This window comes from Melanerpes formicivorus, unplaced genomic scaffold, assembly GCF_026170545.1.
Source record: "Melanerpes formicivorus ecotype bairdi unplaced genomic scaffold, bMelFor1.0.p_v2 SCAF_13, whole genome shotgun sequence".
Classification (NCBI taxonomy): domain Eukaryota; kingdom Metazoa; phylum Chordata; class Aves; order Piciformes; family Picidae; genus Melanerpes; species Melanerpes formicivorus.
This window is the reverse complement of record NW_027142365.1, coordinates 12,111,174-12,127,695: the sequence shown is the minus strand read 5'-3', so window position 1 is coordinate 12,127,695 and position 16,522 is coordinate 12,111,174. Positions and strand designations below refer to the sequence as shown.

The following is a 16,522-nucleotide window of genomic DNA, read 5'->3' as shown; positions in this document are numbered from 1 at the left end:
GGGGTCATGACTGTGATGGGCAAGGCGAGCTGTAGGGTCCTGCATGGTGTGGGAGTCCCAGGGCTTTGAGGCTGCAGGTGGTAGGAAGATACTTCTCCTGAAATGTCCACAGGTGCATACAGCACAGGGGTGCATCATACTGCTCACTGACAGCCACGCAGGCCATGCAGGACAGGTATGTATCCCACAGGAGTGGTGACATTTAGGTGTTGTCTGCAACAATGTGGGTTAGGATCCATGTGACTGGGGACTAGAACTGGATCTGGACTCACAGCTGAGTGTTTCCAGCTCTCTTTAAAAGAATAGCACCTTTCTTTCTGGCAGGTTCCCTGAAAATCATCACCTCTGTGTGCTGTCCTTTCCTGGCATGTGTGAAAGGAAATCTTTATTCACCTGTGAGACTTCTCCACACCTGTGGGACATGAACACATTGACTGTACTGCTTGTCTTTCACACTGGCACATGTCCCATTGTGACAATGATACTTCTGCCTTTGGCCATCTCCCCTCTTCATCTACCCACTTGTAAGCATTTATTCTTTTTTGCCAACATGTTTTCTCAGTTGATCACCAGTGGACACTGAAAGCATTGAGGCAGGAGTGCCAGGCTGTGCACTCCTGGCTTGGCCCTGTCCCTGGAGATGTTTAAGACCAGGCTGGATGAGGCTCTGGCCAGCCTGATCTACTGTGGGATGTCCCTGCCCATGACAAGGGTTGGAACTGAATGATCCTTGTGGTCCCTTCCAACCCTGACTGATACTACTATGACACACAGGAACTGGTATCTAAGGAGATGAGAACCACTGATAGTTTATCTCTACAACCTCTGTTTTATTTGTGGCTGTACTGTACTCTCTTGGCAGCATTTGCTTTAGTCCTGGGATGAAACCCTGCCTTTTTGCAGCCATGGAGAGCCTCACAAATGCCTCTGACATTAAAGAAGTAGAGCACACAGTACACAGGAAGGTATATTTTAAGAAGACAACCCAGATGCATCAGCAACAGGAGATACTGAAGTAACTCAAAAGACAACAAATTAAAACTGGAATTGCATGAAAGGATGTCCCAGAAAGGTGTCAGACAAATAAACATGGAGCATGCAGCTAAGCCAGTGGTGCAGCATTAGGTTAGCTTCAAGCCCATGAGCTTCCAGCTAATAATGAACTTTGTGCATGGCCTGGAGAACTGGCCTCCTCAACACCCCAGGAACACAACAGCAGCCAAGAGCAGCCAGCTACACACACAAGAAGGGTCCCAGCACTCATGATGACTATCAGATTGGTGAGGTCTGTGCCTGAGAGAATTTTTCAGGTGAGGTTTCAAACAACAGAACCAGACCCTGTGCTGAGTAAAAGCTGCTGGTTAGGAGTGGTCTGTTTGTCCCTGCCTCCCCTGGAAGCAGGCTCAGCCCCAGCCCATGGGTTGCTGTAGCTTGCTGAAAGGGTGGGATAATCCTGCCCAAGCCCTTGGTGGGCTGCCCATTTCCTCTCCTTTCAACTCACTTGCTTCCAAAACAAATTCCTGTTGCAAGAGACTCAGGCTCTTCTAGGTTCACATTCCTGCTTGTAACAGGATCTCTTTTGAAACTTGTACAACCCAGTGAACACGAAAGGAAAAAGATCCCAAATAATTGTTGGAAATGATTGGGATGAAATATCTCATAAAACAACATCCTGAACCAAAGAGAGGGCTGAACGTTTCAGAAGCAGCTGTGAAATGGTGAGTTTTCCAAAGCACAGAGGCAGGCAGTGGAGGTGTGGGAGTCCCTGCCAACGCCTTTCCTTTCCTCCTGCACAAAGCCCCTGGGACTGCTGCCTGCACTGCACTGCACTGCACTGCACTGTGAGGGGGTTGTGATAAGGCACCACCATCATCTGCCTTCACCAACAGTGCTGCAGAGCCACCGCTGCCATCTCTAGATACGGCCCAAGGAGTGAGCACTCCATCCCTTCTGCAGAGGTTTGCTGGCATCTACCTCATTTGTCTGCCCTGGTTAAATGAGGAGAATGTGGAGAAGGAGGGGGAGGCTCTAGCTCCCCAAAGTACAAATGTACAGCTTCAGGAAGACAGCTTCTGTGTGAACACTTCCCATGCTTCTCATCCTCCTGTTACCTTACAGAAATTGAGCATCTTTAAAACTGCACTAACTTCCCTCAGGGAGGCTTGGTTTCAGATCTCTCTTCATCCTGATTTGGAGCAGGGAGATCAAAAGGCAAGGCAAATCTGGTCCCTTGTTAACTTGGATCCATTTGGGCTTGGTCTGGCCAGTTGGAGCTCGCTGTGGTGTTTGCTGTCTTTCGAAATATTTACTTGTCTGACTGACAAGAGAGTTGTTTAATAAGTTATGATGTCTGCAGTGCTGTGTAAACAATTTACAGTGCCATGACGGATGCTGGGTGCTGTTTGGAGAGAGGCAAGGCTGCTTGTACACACTGGGCGTCAGCCTGGAGAGTTCAGGCTCGGGACTGGGCAGAGTGGTGCCTGATAAATCACAACAGTTAGCTGTGTGGACTCGGCTCCAGCGCTCGGAGAGCCACACGGACACAGAAGTGGAGTTAAAGGAGTCTTTCTTTCAGCAGACCTTGGCCATGCAAACATCAGGGACAACTGCAGGGGGTGCCTAACACAGGGGTTACAGTGCCCAGCTGTGCTCTTGCATGGTGCCTGTGCTGTCCACACCTCTTCCAGCACTCACTGGGCAGAAGGAAATGACTGGGTTTGTATGCAGGACAACCAGTGTGGATGGAGGGCACTGCACTTCAAGCCCCTTCTCCAGATGCAGGATGGTGCAGTTTGGGAAGTGAGCCTCACCATGTCCAGGAGGCAGCTGCAGCCCCTGCAAGAGTACAGCTTCACTTCATGGTACATCACTAGTTTTCCTCAGCCTTGCATTTTTCACTGCTCTACCTTGGGTCTTCAGTGGCTTCCAGGAGGAGGTGGGATTTCCACTGTAGTGCTTTGGATGACATCACCAAAGTCCTCTTGAGAGGACTCCTCTTGGAGACTTGATGGGGTGCTTGGTGCCATGGGTTAGCTGTTTGGGTGGGTTGGATTGGTTGATGGGTTGGACGCGATGATCTTGAAGGTCCCTTCCAACCTGGTTTATTCTATTCTATTCTCTATCAGGGTGAATATCTTCCATTGCAGGTGTGCAGGATCACAAGAAAAGCCTGCTCCAGTGTTGGAGAGGTGTTGCCACCTCCGTTGTAGTGACACAAGAGTGTGATTGCTGCAGCTCACGGGTGCATACAGCCCAGCTGGTGAGACAGAGATACTGTAGGTAACCACAAGCCACTCCACGAGACACCAGGGCAGGAAAGAGACAGCATGGACTAATATCAAACTGAGAGGAAGTCAGAGGTTTTGGTTCAGTTCAAACTGGAAACAAGTTCTTTCACTTCTGAACCACCCAAATGTTCTGTTTCTAGAGTTAATTGACCTAGACACATCTGAATCAACGTTTTTCAGGACTGTACTGCTCCTGTAGATTTTCTGCAATTTGACTTGGCCTGATTGTGTACCAAGACCAAGGGTATAACTCTTGGAAGTTCCCATGAATTGGAAACACTAGGACCAGTGCAGCCATGTGCAATGCAGGAGCTGTGCAAGAGCTGCTACTGAAAAGCAAAAGCTTGGAAGGAGAGGGAGAGAGAGCTTTTCATGCTACCAAGCAGATGTTCAGACTGACTAGGCAAGAACTTAAAAAAAGAAATATATAGATGTAAGAGCTTTGTTCTGGAAATACTCTTTCACATCCATTCACCCTCAAAAGTCTATACCAGATGCAGTGAATAAAGAATGAGAGGAAATTAAAAGGAGGAAATTGCCCCTGCCCCTGGCACGAGATGACTGCGTGGACATGAGCTCAATAAAGGCTCCACATACCCCTGCAGAGAAAAATGTGTTTCCTCTGAAGGGAGCAAAGTAATAAAGCATTGATTTGAAATCACCAAACTGTGGTGCTCATCCATGTTGCTGATGATGGCCTTGTCTGTTGGAGAGAAAAAGTACAAGGAGGTCTTTCCAGTTCAGACTGGAAAAAGGAAAAGGCTTTCCAAGGCAGACTTTCCACACGCTGCACTCACCATAGGAGGAAAGCAGCACTCAGCACCCTCCTGATGCTCAAAACTGTTTCTGCAATCATCCTCAGTCACCAGAAAAGGCTAATTGATCCCCCAGCTTCACCATCAGCATTCTAGCTTTTCACATGGCCTGTTCAGATTTACACTCAGAACAAGGAGGGTCCTGAGCAAAAGGAAGCCTGCTTCTTCCTCCCCAGGGACCCTCCAGGGACAGGCTGCACTGCAAAGCAAGTGAAGGCTTCAAGGGGACCTGAGGGACAGTAGGGCTGATGGCACCATTCTGAGTCTCCATGGAAATATGCCTTGATGTAATTAATGATAAAGAGCTGGAACTAGAATAAAAATGATTCAGAGAAGCTCTGGTACTTCTCCCCTGTTTAGGTCCCATGATTAAACCCACACAGAGCCTCAAATGGTGAAATGAGCCTTAATTATAGCTAAGTAACAGCATAACAAATTATCTCCTTTGCGCTTACTTTAGCTGGTGAGTAATCCAATTTCTACCCAAATCTATCTTGACTATGGAGATGTTGCCTGTATCAGATTCATGGAGATGCTGGAAGGATGTGAAATTAGAGATGTGGAAAAATCACAGATCCAATAAGGTTGGAAAAGAGCTCAAAGATCATCAAGTCCAACCTGTCACCCAAGACCTCGTGAGTACTAAACCATGGCACCAAGTGCCACATCCAATCCCCTCTTGAGCACCTCCAGGTATGGTGACTCCACCAGCTCCCTGGGCAGCACATTCCAGTGGCTAACAACTCTCTCTGTGAAGAACGTTCTCCTCACCTCCAGCCTAAACTTCCCTTGGTGCAGCTTGAGACTGTGTCCTCTTGTTCTGGTGCTGGTTGCCTGGGAGAAGAGACCAACCCCCTCCTGGGTACAACCTCCCTTCAGGTAGTTGTAGAGAGCAATGAGGTCTCCCCTGAGCCTCCTTTTCTCCAGGCTAAGCAACCCCAGCTCCCTCAGCCTCTCCTCATAGGGCTTGTGCTCAAGGCCTCAGAAGGACTGCAGCTCTCCACCACTTCTTCTTAAACACTCATCTTTTGGGGCAAACCTGTTAACAGAGAGCAGCACTTTGGTGAAAGTCCACTTTCAGCTAAAGGTAGCCACAACTAAGTGGCCTGCTAGGTGAACAGCTGGAATCCTCTCTTTTATGTCAAAATCTTTCTATTTTTTTGGATGATGAGTTTTTCTTAGCTTTGCAGACTCCCATTGAATAGCATCACATGTCTTGTGTGTCTTGTGCCCAGAAAATGCTCAGGGCTGTAGGCTCTGAGGTTACAATCTAAACACTATTGAACGGTCCCAGCAGCCTGAGTCTGACCTCCCAGCCAGTGAGAGCCACAGAGGGTTAGCATCCTTGTGTCCCCAGCCTCAGCTGTTGAAAAGACAGGTAAGAGGTCTCAGAGCATCTTTCCTGTGTCTGGAAGGAGCCTGTTCCTGGGAGCTACAGGGTTGTTGACTTCCTGGGACAGAAACAATATGACTGCTGCAACTCTGCCCTGTGAGAGCTACAGGCAGGATTTGAGGGCTGACTCTTTCAGCCCTGCAAAGCAGGCACCAGTGCTCTGACCTGCTGGATCTGCAGCCCCAGCAGAAGGAGATGCTGGCCCACAGCACAGTGGTGAAGCAAGAAAGTAGTTCAAATAAATAAATAAAGGAAAAAAGAAAAGATTGAGGCCTTTTATGAAAGGCAGTCTTGTACAATGATTTACACAGAGCTCAAGGGATGTTATTGTTTAAATAAATATTTAAGGGAGATTCCCCTCAATTTAAACACAGTGAGCTGCAGCATGTGGAAAGCAGCAGTGTCTGATTACATACATGCAAGAGGCCAAAGCAAGCTGTTATGAACAAAAGCAGCAGAGGAGGAGAAAGCAACTACTTTTGGTTCTGTTGCTCTGAGATCGGTTATTGACAGCACCACATCTGTCTAGTGCCAACGTGCAGCAGAGGTACAAACCCTGGGTCCTGCTTTTGCTGGGCTGGAGTCATAGAATCAATTTTCTCTTCAAGAAAGCTGCATTTTTGAGAAGCACTGCACCACCTGATTTGGTGAGAACAAATTGATAAGACACTCTGGGTTTGTTCCTGGTCAGCCATTGTATGTGGGTCTCCATAGCGATCAAGGTCTTTAGTAGCTTCACGTTAGCCAGCTCCTAAAGCCAGGAGGAGAATAACCAGGGCAGCTGACCCAAGCTGGCCCCCAGAAATGTTCCATACAATAAATGGCATGCTCACTGTAAACTGGAAAGTTTGCTGGGGACAGCCTTTCCTCCTGATGGTCATCATCCAAGTCCGGGTAGACTACATGACAGCTTGCCCCATATCCACCAGGCGGGTCACCTGATCATAGAAGGAGATCAGGTTGGTCAGGCAGGACCTGCCCTTCCTGAAACCATGCTGGCTGGGCCTGATCCCCTGGCCATCCTGTAAGTGCTGTGTGACTGCACTCAAGATGACCTGTTCTGTAATCTTGCCTGGCACTGAGGTCAGGCTGACAGGTCTGGAATTCCCTGGCTCATCCAACCGGCCCTTCTTGTGGATGGGCACCACGTTGGCCAGCTTCCAGTCCTCTGGGACCTCGCCAGTGAGCCAGGACTGCTGAAAAATGATGGAGAGTGGCTTGGCCAGCTCATCTGCCAGCTCTCTCAGCACCCTAGGATAGATCCCATCTGGTCCCATGGACTTGTGGGGATCCAAGCAGCTAAGGAGGTCTCTAACTACTTCCTCCTGGATCACAGGGGAACTATACTGCTCCCTGCCTCCATCTGCCAGCTCTGGAGGCCAGCTGTCTGGAAGATAACCTGTCCTGCTATTAAAATTTGAGGCAAAGAAGGTGTTAAATAACTCTGCTTTTTCCTCATCTTTTGTTACCATGATTCCATCTGTGTCCACCAAGGAGTGGAGGTTGTCCTTGCCCCTCCTCTTGCTATTAATATATTTATAGAAGGATTTTTGTTGTCCTTCACAGCAGAGGTCAGTCTAAGCTCTAAATGGGCTTTTGCCTCTCTAATTTTTTTCCTACATGACCTAGCAACATCCTTAAACTATTCTATTCTATTCTATTCTATTCTGTTCCGTTCCGTTCCGTTCCGTTCCATCCCATCCCTCGAGGGTCTCACCCATCATTCTGCTCCCAAGGTCTACACTCCTGTTGGCTGTGACCATCACAATTTTGCTGGAGGTGTGGTGCTCACAGTGCTTCTCATCCAGCATTCCCTGCTGGGCAAGCACAGCTCACCACCACTACATGAGCCAAGTTCAACTTTGTGTTCTTTATATTAGTATTAATATTATGGTTTCAAATTATTGTTGTATTAAATCTCTTTCCCCTTCAACCCAAGGGTTTCCTTTCCTTTCCCCAATCCCTTTTGTTGGGGGGTGGTGGTGCCATGGTGTGTGTGTCACTGGGTGACAGAAGGTGACTAAAGGGAGACACGCTGGCAGCCCTGGCAGCGACAGCGTTGTGCAAGGAATGATTCCCCATGCCCTGTTGGCATTTGTCTGCTGGAATGTCTGGGGACAACGGTAAGGGCAGGGTTCAGCCCTGCAGAATATGCCCTGCCAGGTGGCCAGTGACCCAACATGCAGCAGCAGGGCTGTGTGCCCAAGGAGAAGGGGACAAAGGTGGGTATGGCCAGTCATGTATGACCATCACGTGTTTGGGCCAGTCTTTGGCAGTCACACAGTCACAGACTTGATACCAAAGAGCTGCACATTGCAACATGAAACTCAAAACCCCTGTTTGATTTGGCTGAGTCTCTGAGCTGACAACTTGGCTGAGTGTTTATTGTGTTCTGTGGCTACAGAGCTGGAGCCACCTTGTGCTTGGAGTCACCTTGTGCTTGGCATAGCCAAAGCTCAACGCTGTGTAGCATCAGAGGCTGGATACAAGGAGATGCTTTCCAACTCTCAGGTAGAAAATGCCAAGGGCATAACATCAAAGCTGTAACAGCAACAGCTTCCAGGATTTATTTCTTCTGTGACAGCTTCCACAAGGACATCCCCAATAAACATCTCCAGTCTTTGACTGTAGGTCTCCACTCTACCCCTCTGCCCTCCTCCAGCATCAAAATGCCCTGTTTTCCACAGTGTCCAGACAAGCACTTTCTTGTTTTCATCCATGACCCTTGGAGCAGAAGCCTACCACTCCTTTCTCTTTCAGTTCTTCTGCAAGCGCCTGCTTAAAACTCCCTCTTGTGACATCCTTGACAAAGGCAAGGCTGTTGGTTTGCAGCAAGTACCGCTTGCCATGCTGGCCAACACCATCTCACAGCTTCTTAGAACTCCTTCATCTCTCATTAGTTGTCTGTAGGCAGCTCTAGTCTTCTCACATTGTCAGTTCATGGTCTCTGGTGTTTGCTTCCACACCACCTCACACAGCCGAGCCCTGGTGAGTGCATGGGGCTCCCAGGGTAAAGATGATGAAACTTCACTGCCTGGCATTGTAGAAGGAGAGGCTGTACAGGATGCTCTGTAACCCACAGTCATAAAAGAAGTGAAGGAAAGCACCTCTCCTTGCCCTTCCAGCAGGAGCAGAAGTAAGCAGAATGCAGCTCCTTACCTTTCCATGTGGAAATCACATCAAGTGGCAAAATGGAAAGGCTGAGCTTTCACCATCTGTCTGCAAATGCTGCATATGTATTGCCTATAAAAATAGGCTGTAAGAATACTGTTAAGCCTCAAAAACCCAAGAGATGCTAGAATTAGGCCTCCCTTGTGCTATGTGTTATGATGCACTGCTTAATTAGATGATCACACAGTATTTTGCCAGAGGTCTCCCCTCTGTCCCTTTTTCATGTACAGGCTGGGGTGTCTGCACTGGAGAAGATATCATATAGAATTTGGGGGGTTTTCCTCAGTGTTCAATGTGATCTTAGCCTTTATTTGTCAACCAACTCCCCCTGTGTAGAAAAATTACTGCACCAGCACTGGACATTTCAGTGGCATACCTCCCTGTAGTATCTGGGTGCCTCACAAGTGTCTCTGACCTCTGTCAGAGGGTGTGGTGGTGCTTTATCCATTTGAACAAAGTGGAAATAAGAAGAGCCAACAGGCATGCAAGCAACCAACTTGATCATATCAGGCACCAGTTTATCATGGGTCTGGCTTGGTCACATATTCCAGCTGACCCCCACCACAGTGGTAGGACTTCCCTGTAGCAAGATTCATGCCTACATCCAGCCTTGCAGGCTTTACAGGTCCCACAGCCCAGGGCTTCAAGGTCATGAGGTGAGACCAAGGGGTGACCAATAGACATAGCAGGGGCAGGAGCCATGCAAGGGAGTTCAGCGTCAGGCAGCACTGGATGTGCTCAAGGCAATGCTCCCATCAACTCACATCCCAGCAGCAAACACTCAGTATCAGTACATCATGCATGGACAGGGGACATATCCCACAGGAACTGACTGCAGCCTGGGGAAAGCCTCAGTGTGAGCCAGTGCAAAAGATCCTGCAGGGAGAGCAGGACTGAAACCAGCTCTGCAGGGCAGCACTCACATTCCCAAAACAGGGAATGGGGCAGCTCTGGTTTCTTGTAGGACTTTGGCATGTCCAGCCCCTCCCTGTGGCTCACACCTTGACACACACCTCGACACACACCTCACTACCCTGCTCCCACCCAAGCCCCCAGCTCCTCACTTGTACCAGGTGCTCTCCATCCCAGTCCCATGCTATCCTTTGTTATCTCAGTACCAGACCTTCCCTTAGCCCAGCATCCCCACAGTCCCCAGCTGTCTCCTGGCTGTGCAGGGAAGGTGTCAAAAGAAGAGTGCTGTCCCCTGCTTGCCTTCCCATTGCCCGATCCCTTTGCCCTGAGCAGCATTATGGGGAGAGCCCAGCTTCATCCCATTCCTAGAGCTGGGGATGGCTCTAGAGCTGCAGAGAGGAGACACAGAGACCCTGGTCCCTGCAGAGCTGTGAGGAGGCAGCAGGAGCAGCAGGAACTTGGTAGCACTGACTGGGTGCACAGGAGCATTGGGTTCAGCACTGGGAACTGCTGGGATGCTGGGCTGAGCTCACTCACATGGGAAGGAATCTCAGAAGCTTTTGACTGCTCAGCCCTAGCACGTCCCTAATAAGTTACTATTTTTTCCCTTCAAAGGCTTTCACTAAGCCAAATTGGAGAAGATTTACAAAGGAGGGGAAAGAAAAAAATAAAACTGCAGTCCAAACACAAAGCTGCCAAAAGTCAGATCTCTGCTCCAAAGCACAGAGGGATAAGAACTATGCAAGGGAAGGAGCACCAGGTTCCCCCTCCTCTTTCTTCCAGGCTTTTTCTTTTTGCAGTTGGACAACAATTGCTTTGCTGATGTGTTCGTTCTTGGAAGTGGCTGGCTGGAGAGTTTGGGCTGAAGTGATTTATTATTATTTATTTTTTTTCCAGCAAACTGCTCAGCCTAGGGGCAGACAATCCAGTTGGAAGAACTCAGTCTAAACTGTTCAAGTCTGGCAAAGTTTGAAGCAACTGTGACTGCGGCCTTCCAGCAGGACGGGAGTAAGCTCAGCCGCAGCAGCTGCAAGCAATCCCACCTTTGACGCAGCCGGAGTTATAATAGCTGCTGATGCTGTTCCATTCAGGTGTCTTATCACGATTCAGATATGTCAGCAGCAAAAAAGCTTTACCTCCGTCATCCCACTGAGCCTTCCCACACCCCTTCCCACTCAAAAGCTCTTCTCATCTAACAACTGTTGTACCAACCCCACAGTTCCCTTCGCCTCCGGTATTTGCGTTTGAGCTTCGTCTCCTTGGGTAGAGGCAGCTGATGCTAAAACAGGACTGCTCTCTGAACTAATGTATTCAGAATTAATAAAAGAAAGAAAGCAACACACTCCTCTGGCAGGTTCCCATGCATATTTTCCATGAAAGTTCATTTTTCCACAAGAACAAACTGTGAGTGTGTGGGGGATTTGCGCTGAATCTTGATATGGAGCTTAGGATTCTTGGCACTGCTCGGGACGTTAAAAATGACATCAGTTCCACTTTCTATACTGCATCGTTGCTGCCTGACCACAGCTCTTTGTTCTGCAGATACTCTCCCTCCTCTGAGCTGCCCCTGCCATGGTTGCTGTACAGGGGTATCAGGAAAAGCTCTGTGTGTTTTCCTCACAGCCCTGCTTGCCCCTCCCTGCACCAGGCACCCCAGTGATACAGCTGCAGTCCTCCCTCCAGCACGCATCAGCATCGCTGGCTCAAGGAACGCGGGCACCTATGCCAGCTAAGGGGCTTCCCTGCAGCACCACAGCTCTGTGCTGTGAGGCACCTGGCATGTAAGCAGGGTTCTCCTCTTTTCTGCAGAGAAGCAGAGGAGTGGATTGTGTCTTGTCAGAGTAACACAGCGGTGGGACAGCAGGGACAAGGGGAGGCCAGTTGTTGCAGGCAGGACACTGTGAAACCAGCCTGTCCTGCTCAGGGAAGGGAATTGGGAAGTGGAAAGAGGGGGAAGACAGGGAGAACCTCTGCTTTGGAGACAAGGCTTCCTCTAGCCTGGGGAAGGTAGTACCTGGAGCAGTGTTTGTGTAAGTTCCTATCCAACACACACACACACACACACACACACACACTGGAGCCCTCCAAACTAAGCAAATTTGGGTTATGCTGTTTCTGTCTTACCCAGCAGCATGACCCCCTGTGTTCGAACGCTACAGTGCAGGAAGACTGATTTGGTACTCGGGATCCCCTGTGAGTCACAGCACGGGAGAAGCAAGAGCATTGGGACTGGGAGAGTTAACTGGCTCCAGACTGGGAGCGCAGTTCCACGGGCATTAGCACAGACATCACAGTTGTTTCCTGGATTTCTAATAAAATCAGGATTCAAGGAAAAGATGATGCTTTCCTACATCCCCTGTGACTTGGAAAGCAGCAAAGGCAAATGAAGACAGTTAATTATCTGGCACGCCACATCCCAGTGTAGGGGAAAGCACCGTCCCCGTCGGAGTCACGCTGGAGCTGCCCTAGCGGACGCCCTGCAAACAGACTCCGGCTCAGCCTCAGCCTCCCGCACGGGATTACAGAAGCTGGACCAACCCGGGGGGGACTCTACCTGACAGACAACAAAATGCCAGCTTGGCTTTAGTCTGGCTTGATAGCGACAGTGCCTGGCTTTGGTATTGCCTCTATTGCTACATGCTCAGCCTCTCTAACGGGTGACAGAGAATCGCTGCTGCTTGCTTCCCCGGGCAAGATTATCATTCCATCCTTTCACTGTCGTGTGGAAAGAGCCACAAAAAGAGATTAACAGTTACAGATTGTGAAGCCATTTGCCAAATGTGCTCTGTGAGCAACAACATCTTTACAATTGCATTTGCAACAGCAGTCTTGCAGTCGGGTTTCCAGGCTCCTTTACAAGCACATGCAAGCGTACACAGAATGCAGAAAAGCTTTACCTTGTATTCCCAGAGGAGAGAGCCTGGTTTCCTCTCATGGATCAGAAGTAGGATGAAAAACAAACCCCAGAAAGACCCTTGAACAGGCTCATCTGCCGAGAGTTGTCTAAATCCCAAGCCCGCTCCCACCAGCAGCTCTAAGTTTGTGCTCTGAATAGAGGCTGTGTTATTTTAACCACAGGATTTCTAGTCGTGGGGGAGGAGAGATGGATTAGGTACGTTTGCAATCTAATGCTTCACATTTACCTCAACCAAAACGAATTACTCTAAGCCTGATGTAAATAAGTGCTGCTAAGATATAAATTTCAAGAGCCCACTAACCAATTATGCTTAAACTAACATGCTAAAGAGCTGTGGAAAATTCCAGAGGAATAAGATAACATACTTTTGTGCTCTTTCCTAAATAAAAGGCATGTGTGGAATTTCATGCAAGATACTATGAGAAGCAAGGGGCAGCAGGAGAGCTGCGCAAACTGACAGGAGTGAGGTGCTGTACCTCCCAATTTCTCTCTTCCTCACACCTGTCAGCACGGGCTTCAGCAGGCAGCCCAGCAGTTTGGGGTTTTGTGGCTTGTAAAAAGGAGGACCTCAAGCCTAATATTTCATATAAAGTTCTTTACAGTGATCAGGCAAGATTGCAAAAGGCCACGAGGTCTCTAATTCTGCAGGAGCACGGACATGAGCCTGATGAACCTGTGCCCTCTCCGTCAGGGATTTAAGCTTGATACCCTCCCTGCAGCTCATGGGCTGCTACAAGGATTGTTACAAGCAGGCAGAATATTGTGCCCGGGACACTGCTCTGGGGTTTTTGGTGTCTAACCAAGCTCAAGCTCTGCCTTAATTTCCTGGTTTATGACACTTCAGTGCCACAGCTGCTGTGGTTGCAAAGCATGGCAGGAGCCCAGGCTTCCAGGGCCACCTCACAGCTGATGGAAAAGAGATCTATTAGCTTCCTGAGAGGTATGATGTGTAAATAAAACACATTCTTAAACTTTGGGCTGAAGGGAGGTGAACAAATCAGTGAACAAATCAGATGCAAAAGACTAGAGGAAAGGGGACAGCAGAGGCTTCAGGAACACAAATTTAATTCCATTTTGAACAAAACCTGGCTCTATAAATAACATTATCTTACACTTACATAACACACTTCATCCCAAAGCATTCCCGAGTGCTTTGCAGATGTAATCATCCCATCTGAAAACCACAGCCCTGCCCGTGCCAGGCAGGAGGCAGGAGTCTGAAGGCAGAACACCCAGCCGTGGCTGGGCTGCCTCCTGTCCACCCACAGGAGCTGGCAGCTGGCTGGAGCATCACAGTCAGCATCCTGCTGTTGGGGTGCTGGCCAGGAGCATGGGGCATCAGCTTGTTGGGTCTCCTGGGTGCAGCTGGCTGTGGGACAGCTTGCTCTGGCATACTGGTTTAGTGTCTTTAATAACCAGCACTGGTTCAAAGCCTGTCACCCTACTCAGCCCACAGGTTCTCAGAAAGGACTGGAGCATACCCAGAGAAGTTGTCCTGGTTCCCAGAAAGGACTGGAGCATACCCAGAGAAGCTGTCCTGCTTCCCAGCACTCTCTGAGCTCCCTGCAATGCTTGGTTCAGCCTGGCTCACCTGAGGTTGAGTTTCTGCAGGGTAGGCAACTGGGATCCCAAGCATCTGTTCCACAGGCAGGGATGTGCACCTGAGTTAGAAGCAAAATGCCCCCAAACCTCCCATCAGCATGTCTCAGCCCATCAACCAATTTCTTCCACCATCTGAGCAGCTCATACCAGCCAGCTGCCTTTCCTTGGCATCGCTGTAACTGTCATAAGATCAGCTCCACTGATCTTTCCTGGATAAAACCTCATCTTTGGTTGGGACCCCACACGGAAAGCAAGCATGAGAAATGCTCCCAGGCTAGGGGGAGGTGTTGCTACAGCCATCCTGGGTAGGAGCTCCAGCTGGAAGAGCTCAGGTTTCCCAGTTTGCAAAGATATTGCTGTGAGGTAGGCACCAGGCCTGTGCACTAATGTTGCAAGCTGCCAGAGAGGACTTTAGGAAGAAAACAACCCATCTCCTTTTCTTGTGCTCCCTCTTCCACCTGGATGGAGGATCTTTGCATGCACAAAGGAAGCTTCTGTGCTGCAAAGGGGTATATTTTTCAGTTTTGCTTAGCTGGATCAGTAGGAAACAGCAGGAGGAAGAGAGGCCAGCAGAAGCTGCCCTGCAGGTTGACCTGAAAAGAGTCCATTTCTCCAGTGAAACTTAAAAAAAAGTTCCAAAAGTCAAAAAGTGGGAGGAGAGAAAGCAAAAATAGATTTGAATTATGTGAAAGCATTTGATCCTCAGGCATGGTTTGGTTTTTCCAGTTTATCTCTAAGGTCAGACTGCACTCAGTTTACAAAGAAGCAGCACTTTGAAAGCAAACATCAAGGAAATGAAGAGTTTCATTTCTAAAATGTCAAGGTAAGACATTCTGGCGTTCCACATTGCTGCTGCTTCTTTGGGATACAGAGCAAAGTCATGACAGAGGGATGAGTTTAGTGCTCGTTTTCTAGACAAGTCAACAAATTGGACACAGATTCACAAGCTGGAGCCTTCCACTTTGTGTTTTTTATTTAAGTAAATAAATAAAACCATCATTCTGTCTGAAACCTGTACCAGATTTAGGCTCTGACACAACAGCCAGCATTTGGAAGCTGAACACCTGCCTACTGGTGAAGTTTGTTATTTTCCTCTCATGCCTTGAGGCAGCTCAGACCTGTCCCCTCCCTGACTTGTTCTCCTGCTGCACTGCAGACCACAAATGTGCCCACTGCCTCCAAAACAAAGTCAGCTCTGCATAGTTTCCTAGAGACCTTTCCCTCTTCATCCAACCCTAACATTATGGATCTTAGCTGGATTGGCTCTTTCCCAAGTGTAAACAGCAAGAAATCACTCCCAGTCTGTGAGAGGAACGTTCCCTGTCACCCTCCTCTGTGCAATGCTGGACATCTCTGCAGCCTAATCACACCAGGCTGAGCTCCATAAGCTGTGGTGCTCACCTGCCTTCTATTAAAGCCTGCAGAACAAAACACAGCCCCTGCCAGAACTATTTAGGGATTCAGTTCTGTATTTCAGTCAGCACATAGATGAATCAAGCAACAAAGGAAATGTGAAGCATGATGAACTGTACCATGAAGTACAAGAACTCCCACAGTGGCCTCCTCCTCTGAGATAATGGGATGAAGAATTTGTAATAGACATTGTGGGTAGGAAATTACATTGTTAAAGGAACTTGAGTAGCTGCCCAGCTATTTTGCATGTGTTTGGGTGGTTTTTTTCCTTTTACATGAAGTGAAATGATAGTTAGAGAAAAAAAGTTTCTATTTGTTTTGAGTTAGGCAACCAACCTCCTTTAGAAATAATATTGCCAATCCTCATTATTGAAAGACCTTCTATTAGGGCCTGCACAAAACCACAACTGATGTAGGAAACACAAGTTTTCTGGGGGGAAAAAGAGGCCATTGGGAATGGAAGTAAGCTACATTTTCACACTTCTGCTCTGCAGTTTTGACACCTGGTACTTATTTGTGTTGTAAAAGAAAGCAAATGTTTTCTTTAATCAAAGTACTCAAGGAACTGAGGCCATGAACCAGCCCTTCCCAATATCAGAGAATCACAGAACAGCCTGGGTTGGAAAGGACCTTTAAAGATCATCTAGTTCTAAACTCTCTGCCATGGGCAGGGACACCTCCTACTACACCCAGCTGTTCAAAGCCTCGTTGAGTCAGATTCAGAGATTGGTGGACTCATAGCCTGGTTTGGGTTGGAAGGGACCTTAAAGGTCATCCAATTCCAACCCCCTTAGCATGGACAGGGACACCTCCCACTAGACCAGGTTGCTCAGAGACTCATCCAGCCTGATCTGAAATGCTTACAGGGATTAACCATTCACAATTTCTCTAGGCAACCTGTTCCAATGTCTCACCACCCTTCCTAATGTCTGACCTAAATCTGCCCTGCTCTAGTTTAAAAGTACCATGAGACACAAAATTGGGATAGCTGGCAAAAAATTTTAAAGTGACA

The 16,522-nt window shown here is 48.5% G+C and overlaps 1 protein-coding gene across 1 annotated transcript in view; it reads right to left on the bottom strand.

Moving 5' to 3' along the window:
• The window catches only part of JCAD (junctional cadherin 5 associated), a 68,927-nt gene extending 56,359 nt beyond the window's left edge, over positions 1–12,568 (bottom strand). Inside the window, exon 1 of the mRNA XM_068146174.1 lies at positions 12,476–12,568. The gene's annotated coding sequence lies outside the window, so the exon portion shown is untranslated. The remainder of the gene's footprint in view (positions 1–12,475) is intronic.
• Between the last annotated feature and the right edge of the window lie 3,954 nt (positions 12,569–16,522).